This window comes from Pristiophorus japonicus, chromosome 31 (genome assembly GCF_044704955.1).
Source record: "Pristiophorus japonicus isolate sPriJap1 chromosome 31, sPriJap1.hap1, whole genome shotgun sequence".
Taxonomy (NCBI): Eukaryota; Metazoa; Chordata; class Chondrichthyes; family Pristiophoridae; genus Pristiophorus; species Pristiophorus japonicus.
The window spans coordinates 11,182,115-11,193,416 of record NC_092007.1 but is presented as its reverse complement, the minus strand read 5'-3'; the positions used below and the strand labels follow the sequence as shown (position 1 = coordinate 11,193,416).

Genomic DNA, 11,302 nt, shown 5'->3' with positions numbered 1-11,302 from the left:
GTTAAGAGTGGAGGCAAGTCTTCCTCGATTCCGAGGCACTGCCTACGATGGAGCAGCCTCAAGACCCGACTCCCTGAATGACAAGGCTACACGTTCCCCTCACCCTGTCCTGATCTCACTGGGGCCCATCTGAAGCTCGGCTGGTTTAAGATTGATTTGAAACTGGCCCCAACGTGTCGGTGAAAACATTGGGTGGGATTGGAGTATCGCTGGCACTATTATGGTCTGTTTGTGTTTGGGGGGGGGGGGGGGGGGGGGGGGAAAGAGGGAGGGGAGGGGTAGACCTGGGGGTACATTAAGCGGGGGTGGGGTGTTGGGGTGGGGGGGACATTGTAAGGTCAGGAATAAAATGTTCAACCCCCGGAATACGTTCTAACGATTATATTCAATCATAATTAATCTCTTATTTTAACAGATACATCACATATGAAGGAGAGAAATAGTTTACCTTAAAACATTAAACATTTCACAATCTACAACAGTGTAAAAAAAATATGTGCGCACAGTGGTTTAAAATAAAACCTGGTCTTATCTCAATTTATTTCCCCCCCCCCCCCGAATTGGTCAACCTATTTGTGCTTCACGCTGTATGGTATTGAGCAACATAGAACGGTGGGGGCTGGAGGGGACAGTGGGAGGTTTCATAAGAACACGGCACAGACACGATGGGCCAAATGGCCTCTTGTTGTGTGATCATTTTTCTAAGATTCTACAATAAGAACATAAGAAATAGGAGCAGGAGTCGGCCATTCGGCCCCTCGAGCCTGCTCCGACATTTAATACGATCATGGCTGATCTGATCATGGACTCAGCTCCACTTCCCCGCCCGCTCCCCATAACCCTTCACTCCCTTATCGCTCAACAATCTGTCTATCTCCCGCCTTAAATATATTCAATCACCCAGCCTCCACAGCTCTCTGGGGCAGAGAATTCCACAGATTTACAACCCTCAGAGAAGAAATTCCTCCTCATCTCAGTTTAAATGGGCGGCTCCTTATTCTGACACTATGCCCCCTAGTTCTAGTCTCCCCCACGAGGGGGAAACATCCTCTCTGCATCCACCCTGTTCAGCCCCCCTCAGAATCTTACACGTTTCGATAAGATTCTTCTGAATTCCAATGAGTAGAGGCCCAACCTCCTCAACCTTTCCTCATTAAGTCAACCCCCTCATCTCCGGAATCAACCGAGTGAACCTTCTCTGAACTGCCTCCAATGCAAGTACAGATACCCTTCCTTAAATACGGAGACCAAAACTGCACGCAGTACTCCAGGTGTGGCCTCACCAATACACTGTACAGTTGTAGCAGGACTTCTCTGCTTTTATACTCCATCCCCTTTGCAATAAAGGCCAAGATACCATTGGCCCTTCCTGATCACTTGTTGTAATAAGAACATAAAAAATAGGAGCAAGAGTAAGCCATTCGGCCCCTCGAGCCTGCTCCACCATTTAATACGATCATGGTTGATCCGATCATGGACTCAGCTCCACTTCCCTGCCCGTTCCCCATAACCCCTTATCAGTTAAGAAACTGTCTATCTCTGTCTTAAATTTATTCAATGTCCCGGCTTCCACAGCTCTCTGAGGCAGCGAATTCCACAGATTTACAACCCTCTGAGAGAAGAAATTTCTCCTCATCTCAGTTTTAAATGGGCGGCCCCTTATTCTAAGACCATGCCCCCTAGTTCTAGTCTCCCCCATCAGTGGAAACATCCTCTCTGCATCCACCTTGTCGAGCCCCCTCATAATCTTACACATTTCGATAAGATCACCTCTCATTCTTCTGAATTCCAATGAGTAGAGGCCCAACCTCCTCAACCTTTCCTCATAAGTCAACCCCCTCATCCCCGGAATCAACCGAGTGAACCTTCTCTGAACTGCCTCCAAAACAAGTATATCCTTTCGTAAATACGGAGAGCAAAACTGCACGCAGTACTCCAGGTGTGGCCTCACCAATACCCTGTATAACTGGAGCAAGACTTCCCTGCTTTTATACTCCATCCCCTTTGCAATAAAGGCCAAGATACCATTGGCCTTCCTGATCACTTGCTGTACCTGCATACTAACCTTTTGTGTTTCATGTACACGTACCCCCAGGTCCCGCTGTACTGCGGCACTTTGCAATCTTTCTCCATTTAGATAATAACTTGCTCTTTGATTTTTTTTCTGCCAAAGTGCATGACCTCACACTTTCCAACATTATACTCCATCTGACAAACTTTTGCCCACTCACTTAGCCTGTCTATGTCCTTTTACAGATTTTGTGTGTCCTCCTCACACATTGCTTTTCCTCCCATCTTTGTATCGTCAGCAAACTTGTCTACGTTACACTCAGTCCCTTCTTCCAAGTGGTTAATATAGATTGTAAATAGTTGGGGTCCCAGCACTGATCCCTGCGACACCCCACTAGTTACTGATTGCCAACCCGAGAATGAACCATTTATCCCGACTCTCTGTTCTCTGTTAGTTAGCGAATCCTCTATCCATGCTAATATATTACCCCCAACCCCGTGAACTTTTATCTTGTGCATTAACCCTTCATGTGGCACCTTGTCAAATACCTTCTGGAAGTTGCCCACGACCATGGCACAGACACGATGGGCCAAATGGCCTCATTCCGTTATCCGTTTCCGATGATTCTACGATAAGAACATAAGAAATAGGAGCAGGAGTCGGCCATTCGGCCCCTCGAGCCCGCTCCGCCATTCAATACGATCGCGGCTGATCCGATCATGGACTCAGCTCCACTTCCCCGCCCGCTCCCCATAACCCTTCACTCCCTCATCGCTCAAACATCTGTCTATCTCCACCTTCAATATATTCAATGACCCAGCCTCCACACAGCTCTCTGGGGCAGAGAATTCCACAGATTTACGACCCTCCGAGAGAAGAAATTCCTCCTCCATCTCAGTTTTAAATGGGCGGCCCCTTATTCTAAGATCACGCCCCCTAGTTCTAGTCTCCCCTGCATGCTAGGCTTGGCCTCTGCTTTCTTCCCGGCCCCCGCGAGTCCGATCCCTGCCTGTAACCTCCGCCCCCTTCGCGTCGCCCCGCTCAGTCTTGTCCCTCGGGGGAAGGAGGGGTGGGGGGGGGATCGTGAGATGGTGGGTAGCAGCTTCAGCCAGCGTCCCGATTGCCCCCCTGGAGTAGTGTGTGCAGTTCTGGTCTCCGTACCCACGGAAGGACATACTCGCCATAGAGGGAGTGCAGCGAACGCTCGCCAGACTGATTCCTGGGATGTGGGGGGGGGGGGAAATTGACCGACGAGGAGAGATGGAGCAGAACTGGGCCGATACTCTCTCGAGTTTCGAAGAATGAGAGGTGATCTCATCGAAACACGCGCAATTCTTACAGGGGCTTGACAGGGTAGATGCAGGGTAGGGTGTTTCCCCCCCGCCCCCGGGCTGGGGAGTCTAGAACCAGGGGTCACACAGTCTCAGGATAAGGGCTCGGCCATTGAGGAAGAATTTCTTCACTCAGAGGGGGGGGTGAATCTTTGGAATTCTCTGCCCCAGATGCTCAGTCGTTGAGTATATTCAAGGCCGAGGGATATCTTGCCTCTCCTGGGAGGTCACATGGCTCCGGTTGGGGTGGAGTGTAGAATGTTCCAGTGTAAGGGGATGTCGCTGTTGTGTGGGGCGGACTGGTTGGGCTGGGTGCCCTTTGCCTTTCCGTCATTGTTCAGAGGTTTATATGTAACCTTCAGGGCTGCAGGCTCGAGGGGCCGAATGGCCGACTCCTGCTCCTATTTCTTATGTTCCCTCCCTCCTCCTCCATCCCCAGGCTTCACGCGTCGTCGCGACGAGACGGATCAGTTTTCAGTCTTGGCGATGCCGCCCCCAGTTCAATAGCCCGGGCATGGGCCAGTGGGGAAAGAGGGTCTGTCAGTGGCCCCCCCCCTCCTCCCCCAGCACTCATGCCTCCCCCCCCCCAAAGCCCGAGGGCAGAAACTCAGATGGGGCGCAAGGGGGAAACTCATTATGTTTAACCAAAATAATTGGACAGGTGACTTGCTGAATATTTGGAGCTGGAATGTCGGGAGTTGAGATCAACCGGTTATAGTGCAGTATTCAGGAACATTCGCTGCGTATTATCTGACAGATAAACAACAGAAAGAGCAAAGGGTCTGAACTCAACTGTTAGCTCGTCAAACCTGAGTGAGAGTGAGAGGGCGAGAGAGAGCGCGGGAGTGCGAGGGGGCGAGAGAGCGCGCGGGAGTGCGAGGGGGCGAGAGAGAGCGCGGGAGTGCGAGGGGGCGAGAGAGCGCGCGGGAGTGCGAGGGGGCGAGAGAGAGCGCGGGAGTGCGAGGGGGCGAGAGAGCGCGCGGGAGTGCGAGGGGGCGAGAGAGAGCGCGGGAGTGCGAGGGGGCGAGAGAGAGCGCGGGAGTGCGAGGGGGCGAGAGAGAGAGCGCGGGAGTGCGAGGGGGCGAGAGAGAGAGCGCGGGAGTGCGAGGGGGCGAGAGAGAGAGCGTGGGAGTGCGAGGGGGCGAGGGAGAGCGCGGGAGTGCGAGGGAGAGCGCGGGAGTGCGAGGGAGAGCGCGGGAGTGCGAGGGGGCGAGAGAGAGCGCGGGAGTGCGAGGGGGCGAGGGAGAGCGCGGGAGTGCGAGGGGGCGAGAGAGAGCGCGGGAGTGCGAGGGGGCGAGAGAGAGCGCGGGAGTGCGAGGGGGCGAGAGAGAGCGCGGGAGTGCGAGGGGGCGAGGGAGAGCGCGGGAGTGCGAGGGGGCGAGGGAGTGCGAGGGGGCGAGAGAGAGCGCGGGAGTGCGAGGGGGCGAGAGAGAGCGCGGGAGTGCGAGGGGGCGAGAGAGAGCGCGGGAGTGCGAGGGGGCGAGAGAGAGCGCGGGAGTGCGAGGGGGCGAGAGAGAGCGCGGGAGTGCGAGGGGGCGAGAGAGAGCGCGGGAGTGCGAGGGGGCGAGAGAGAGCGCGGGAGTGCGAGGGGGCGAGAGAGAGAGCGCGGGAGTGCGAGGGGGCGAGGGAGAGCGCGGGAGTGCGAGGGGGCGAGAGAGAGCGCGGGAGTGCGAGGGGGCGAGAGAGAGCGCGGGAGTGCGAGGGGGCGAGAGAGAGCGCGGGAGTGCGAGGGGGCGAGAGAGAGAGCGCGGGAGTGCGAGGGGGCGAGGGAGAGCGCGGGAGTGCGAGAGAGAGCGCTTGTGAGTGGGTGAGACAGTGATTGTGAGAGAGTGTGAGAGAGTGTGTGTGAGTGTGAGAGAGTGTGTGTGAGTGTGCATGCAGGATTCCCATCGCTCCGCCATTGGAGGCCGTGCCTTCAGCTGCCTGGGCCCCGAGCTCTGGAATTCCCTCCCTAAACCTCTCCCCCCTCCCCAATCCCCCTCCCTCATCGACCCGGGTCACGTGTCCTGATATCTCATTGTGTGGCTCAGTGTCAAATTTCCCATCGGGCTTTGCGCTCCCACTGAAGCACCTTGGGACATCTGCAGTGCGTTAAGGACACTGTCCTGAGGCCAATTCTCGTTACAATCTCCGCTTTTTCTTCCAACGCTACGCTGATTTGTGTCGCACTTTCATCTGCCGCCAGCTTGCCCACTTGGAAGTTTTAGTCCTCTGCTCCAACAAGCCAAAAAGTCCCACAATACCCAACCCGTCGTGTGAAGACAATTACCCATCATGCTCTGTTCTGCGACCCCTCTCTATGCATGCCCCCCCCCCCCCGCCAAGCGAACTCGCCCAATGAATGCACTGGAACAGAAACAGGGGTTTGGATTTGGCCATTGGTACCCCTCGAGCCATCTCCGACGGTCAGTGAGATCACCACTGATCATCGCCCTCAACTCCACTTTCCCGCCCGATCCCCAGATCACCTTCGTCACCAAATATTTATCGACTCCTGCCTTGAATATACTCAATGACTGAGCCTCCACAGCCCTCTGAGGCAGAGAATTCCAAAGATTCACCCCCCTCCGAGTGAAGAAATTCCTCCTCATCTCAGTCCCCAATGGCCGACCCCTTATTCCGAGATTCTGACTTGCTTTAGAGGCAGTTCAGAGAAGGTTCACTCGGTTGATTCCGAGGATGAGGGGGTTGACTTATGAGGAGAGGTTGAGGAGGTTGGGCCTCTACTCATTGTAATTCAGAAGAATGAGAGGTGATCTTATCGAAACGTATCAGATTATGAGGGGGCTCGACAAGGTGGATGCAGAGAGGATGTTTCCACTGATGGGGGAGACTAGAACTAGGGGGCATGGTCTTAGAATAAGGGGCCGCCCATTTAAAACTGAGATGAGGAGGAATTTCTTCTCTCAGAGGATTGTAAATCTGTGGAATTCGCTGCCTCAGAGAGCTGTGGAAGCCGGGACATTGAATAAATTTAAGACAGAGATAGACAGTTTCTTAAACGATAAAGGAGTTATGGGGAGCAGGCGGGGGAGTGGAGCTGAGTCCATGATCGGATCAGCCATGATCTTATTAAATGGCGGAGTAGACTCGAGGGGCCGTATGGCCGACTCCTGCTCCTATTTCTTATGTTCTTATGTTCCCCAGCCAGGGGGGAACATCCTCCCTGCATCTACCCTGTCAAGCCCTGTAAGAATTGTGTATGTTTCAATGAGATCACCTCTCATTCCTCTAAACTCGAGAGAATATCGGCCTGGTCTACTCAATCTCTCCTCATAGGACAACCCCCCACATCCCAGGAATCAGTCTGGTGAACCTTCGCTGCACTCCCTCTCTGACAAGTATATCCATCCTTCCTTGGGTAAGGAGACCAAAACTGTGCACAATACTCCAGGTGCGGTCTCACCAAGGCCCGATATAATTGCAATAAGACGTCTTTATGCTTATACTCAAATCTTCTTGTAACAAAGGCCAACGTATCATTTGCTTTCCCAATTGCTTGCTGTACCTGCATGTTAACTTTCAGTGAGTGGTGTACAAGGCTACCCAGGTCCTTCTGAACACCAACATTTCACAATCACTCACCATTTACAAAATACTCTGCTTTTCAGTCTATTTTATCAGACCAAAGTGGATAACTTCACGTTTCTCCACACTATATTCCATTTGCCTTGTTCTTGCCCATTCACTCAGCCCCTTGAAGCCTCTTTGTGACCTCCTCACAACTTACATTCCCAACTAGCTTGTATAGTCGGCAAACTTGAATATATATTGGTCCCCACATCCAAATCATTGATATAGATTGTGAATAGCTTGGGCACAAGCACTGATCCTTGCGGTACCCCACTAGTTACAGTCGACCAATCCGAAAATGTCCCATTTATTCCTAATCTCGGTTTTCTGTCCATTAACCAATCCTCAATCCATGCTAGGATATTACCCCCAATCCCTCGGGTCCTAATTTTGTTCAATAACCTCTTGTGCGGCAACTTATCGAATGCTTTATGAAGATCCAAATATACTGCATCAACTGGTTCCCCCTTGTCCGTCCAACCAGTTACATCTTCGAAAAACAGGTTTGTCAAACAGGATTTCCCTTTCATAAATCCAAATTGACTCTGTCCAATTCTATGATTATTTTCTGACACCATGCCTTTAATAATAGATTCTAGCATTTTCCCTGCGACTGATGAACATGAGAACATAAGAAATAGGAGCAGGAGTCGGCCATTCGGCCCCTCGAGCCTGCTCCGCCATTCAATACGATCATGGCTGATCTGATCATGGACTCAGCTCCACTTCCCTGCCCGCCCCCTTATCCCCTTATCGTTTAAGAAACTGTCTATCTCTGTCTTAAATATATTCAATGTCCCAGCCTCCACAGCTCTCTGAGGCAGCGAATTCCACAGATTTACAACCCTCAGAGAAGAAATTCCTCCTCATCTCAGTTTTAAATGGGCGGCCCCTTATTCTGAGACCATGCCCCCTAGTTCTAGTCTCCCCCATCAGTGGAAACATCCTCTCTGCATCCACCTTGTCAAGCCCCCTCATAATCTTATACGTTTTGATAAGATCACCTCTCATTCTTCTGAATTCCAATGAGTAGAGGCCCAACCTACTCAACCTTTCCTCATAAGTCAACCCCCTCATCTCCAGAATCAACCGAGTGAACCTTCTCTGAACTGCCTCCAAAGCAAGTATACCCTTTCCTAAATATGGAAACCAAATCTGCACGCAGTACTCCAGGTGTGGCCTCACCAATACCCTGTATAACTGTAGCAAGACTTCCCTGCTTTTATACTCCATCCCCTTTGCAATAAAGGCCAAGATACCATTGGCCTTCCTGATCACTTGCTGTACCTGCACACTATCCTTTTGTGTTTCATACACAAGTACCCCCAGGTCCCGCTGTACTGCGGCACTTTGCAATCTTTCTCCATTTAAATAATAACTTGCTCTTTGATTTTTTTTCTGCCGAAGTGCATGACCTCACACTTTTCCAACATTATGCTCCATCTGACACATTTTTGCCCACTCACTGAGCCTGTCTATGTCCTTTTGCAGATTTTTTGTGCCCTCCTCACACATTGCTTTTCCTCCCATCTTTGTATCATCGGCAAACTTGGCTACGTTACACTCGGTCCCTTCAACCAAGTCGTTAATATAGATTGTAAATAGTTGAGGTCCCAGCACTGATCCCTGCGGTACCCCACTAGTTACTGGTTGCTAACCCGAGAATGAACCATTTATCCCGACTCTGTGTTCTCTGTTAGTTAGCCAATCCTCTATCCATGCTAATATATTACCTCCAACCCCGTGAACTTTTATCTCTCAGGCTAACTGGTCTGCAGTTCCCCGTTTTCTCTCTCGCTCATTTCTGAAATAGCGGGGGCGATATCGGTTCCCGCAGGTTGGAAGGTAGCCATTCTAGAATCCGGGGGAACTCTGGGTGATTAATACCAGTCCATCCACTATCTCCGCAGACACATTCTTCAAAACCCGAGGGAGCAGGTCGTCGGGTCCAGGGGATAGTCTCCACGAAGTCCCATTAGTTTTGTGTCCGTGATGGGACTCCCAAGTCCTGCGTCCATGGTCAAAGACTTGGGGCACGGTTGGGCTGGAGCGCGCGGTGTGGGACATTGTGGGATTCCATTGGTGGCGTGGGAGAAAATAAAACAGCGCCAGGATGCAAAGGTCACTGGAACGAGGCTGTTGAAGATGATTGGCTTTGAACCAAATGCAACTCAAGACTGTTTGACCGTAGCCGTGAACCGGCGTGGGATGTCCATCTACCTCACTGACAACATAACAAAACAGGAGCAGGAGTCGGCCATTCGGCCCCTCGAGCCTGCTTCGCCAGCCAACAGAATCACGGCTCACCTTCAACCTCAACTCCACTTTCCCGCCCGATCCCTTGCTCCCCTCGAGTCCAAATATCTCAGCTTTGACTATACTCAACGACTGAGCCTCCATGGCCCTCTGGGGCAGAGAATTCCAAAGATTCACCCCCCCCCCCCCCACTCCGAGTGAAGAAATTCCTCCTCATCTCAGTCCTCAATGGCCGACCCCTTATCCTGAGCTTGTGTGACCCCTGGTTCTAGACTCCCCAGCCCGGGGGGAAACACCCTCCCTGCATCTACCGTGTCACTCCCCCTCAGAATCTGCTGTGTTTCAATGAGGTCACCTCTCATTCTTCCAAACTCCAGAGTATCGGCCCATTCTACACAATCGCTCGTCATAAGACAGCCCTCTCATCCCAGGAATCAATCTAGTGAACCTCCGTTGTATAGCCTCCAAGGCAAGTATATCCTTCCTCAGGTAAGGAGACCCAAACTGTGCACAGTACTCCAGGTGTGGTCTCTCCAAGGCCCTGTACAATTGTCGCAAGACTTTCTTCCTCTTATACTCCAACCCCCTTGCAACAAAGGACAATATGCCATTTGCCTTCCTTGTTGCTAGCTTTCTGTGTTTCTTACACAAGGACACACACATCTCTCTGATGGTCCTTTCTGTCTAATCACCCCCTCTCCCCTCCCCACATATCCCTTCCCCGCGACCATTGTCCGCTCAGCCCACCACCTGCTGAAACCCTCATCCCTGCCTCTGTCACCTCCAGACTCCGACTATTCCCAACGCTCTCCTGGCCGGCTTAACACCTTCCCCCCCCCCTCCGCTCCGTAACCATCAGCTCGTCCAAAGCCCCGCTGTCCCCGTGTCCTAACTCGCCCCAAGTCCCGCTCACCCACCGCCCCCTGTGCTCGCTGACCGACACTGGCTCCCGGTCCGGCAACGCCTCGATTTCAAACGTCCCATCCCCATTTAAAAATCCCTCCATGGCCTCCTCGCACCCTCCTGATCTCTGTAACCTCCTCCAGCCCCTACAGCCCTCCCTATCTCTGTAACCTCCTTCAGCCCCTACACCCCTCCCTATCTCTGTAACCCCCTCCAGCCCCTACACCCCTCCCTATCTCTGTAACCTCCTCCAGCCCCTACACCCCTCCCTATCTCTGTAACCTCCTCCAGCCCCTACACCCCTCCCTATCTCTGTAACCTCCTCCAGCCCCGACACCCCTCCCTATCTCTGTAACCTCCTCCAGCCCCTATACCCCTCCCTATCTCTGTAACCTCCTCCAGCCCCGACACCCCTCCCTATCTCTGTAACCTCCTCCAGCCCCTACACCCTTCCCGATCCCTGCAACCTCCTCCATCCACTACACCCCTCCCTATCTCTGTAACCTCCTCCAACCCCTACACCCCTCCCTATCTCTGTAACCTCCTCCAGCCCCGACACCCCTCCCTATCTCTGTAACCTCCTCCAGCCCCTACACCCCTCCCTATCTCTGTAACCTCCTCCAGCCCCTACACCCTTCCCGATCCCTGCAACCTCCTCCATCCACTACACCCCTCCCTATCTCTGTAACCTCCTCCAGCCCCTACACCCCTCCCTATCTCTGTAACCTCCTCCAGCCCCTACACCCCTCCCGATCTCTGTAACCTCCTCCAGCCACTACACCCCTCCCTATCTCTGTAACCTCCTCCAACCCCTGCACATCCCTCCCTATCTCTGTAACCTCCTCCAGCCACTACACCCCTCCCTATCTCTGTAACCTCCTCCAGCCCCTACAGCCCTCCCAGATCACTGCGCTCCTCCAATTCTGCCCTCTTGCCCATCCCCCCCAACGTCCATCGCTCCCACCATCGGTGACCGTGCCTTCTGTTGCCTGGGCCCCAAGCTCTGGAACTCCCTCCCTAAACCTCTCCGCCCCTCTCTCTCCTCCTTTAAGACGCTCCTTAAAAACCGACCTCTGTGACCCAGCTTTTGGTCAGCAGTCCCTAACATCATCTTTTGTGGCTCGGTGTCAAATTTAGTCTGATAATCGCTCCTGGTGAGACGCCTTGGGACATTCTAGGCGCCGTATAAATGTAAGTTTATTGTAGTCGTGGCGGGCAGATTGGGAAA

General features: G+C 52.9%; 1 protein-coding gene across 1 annotated transcript in view; it reads right to left on the bottom strand.

Moving 5' to 3' along the window:
- The window catches only part of LOC139240443 (upstream stimulatory factor 2-like), a 99,335-nt gene that overhangs the window by 78,239 nt on the left and 9,794 nt on the right, over positions 1-11,302 (bottom strand). The gene's annotated exons all lie outside the window — the stretch shown is intronic.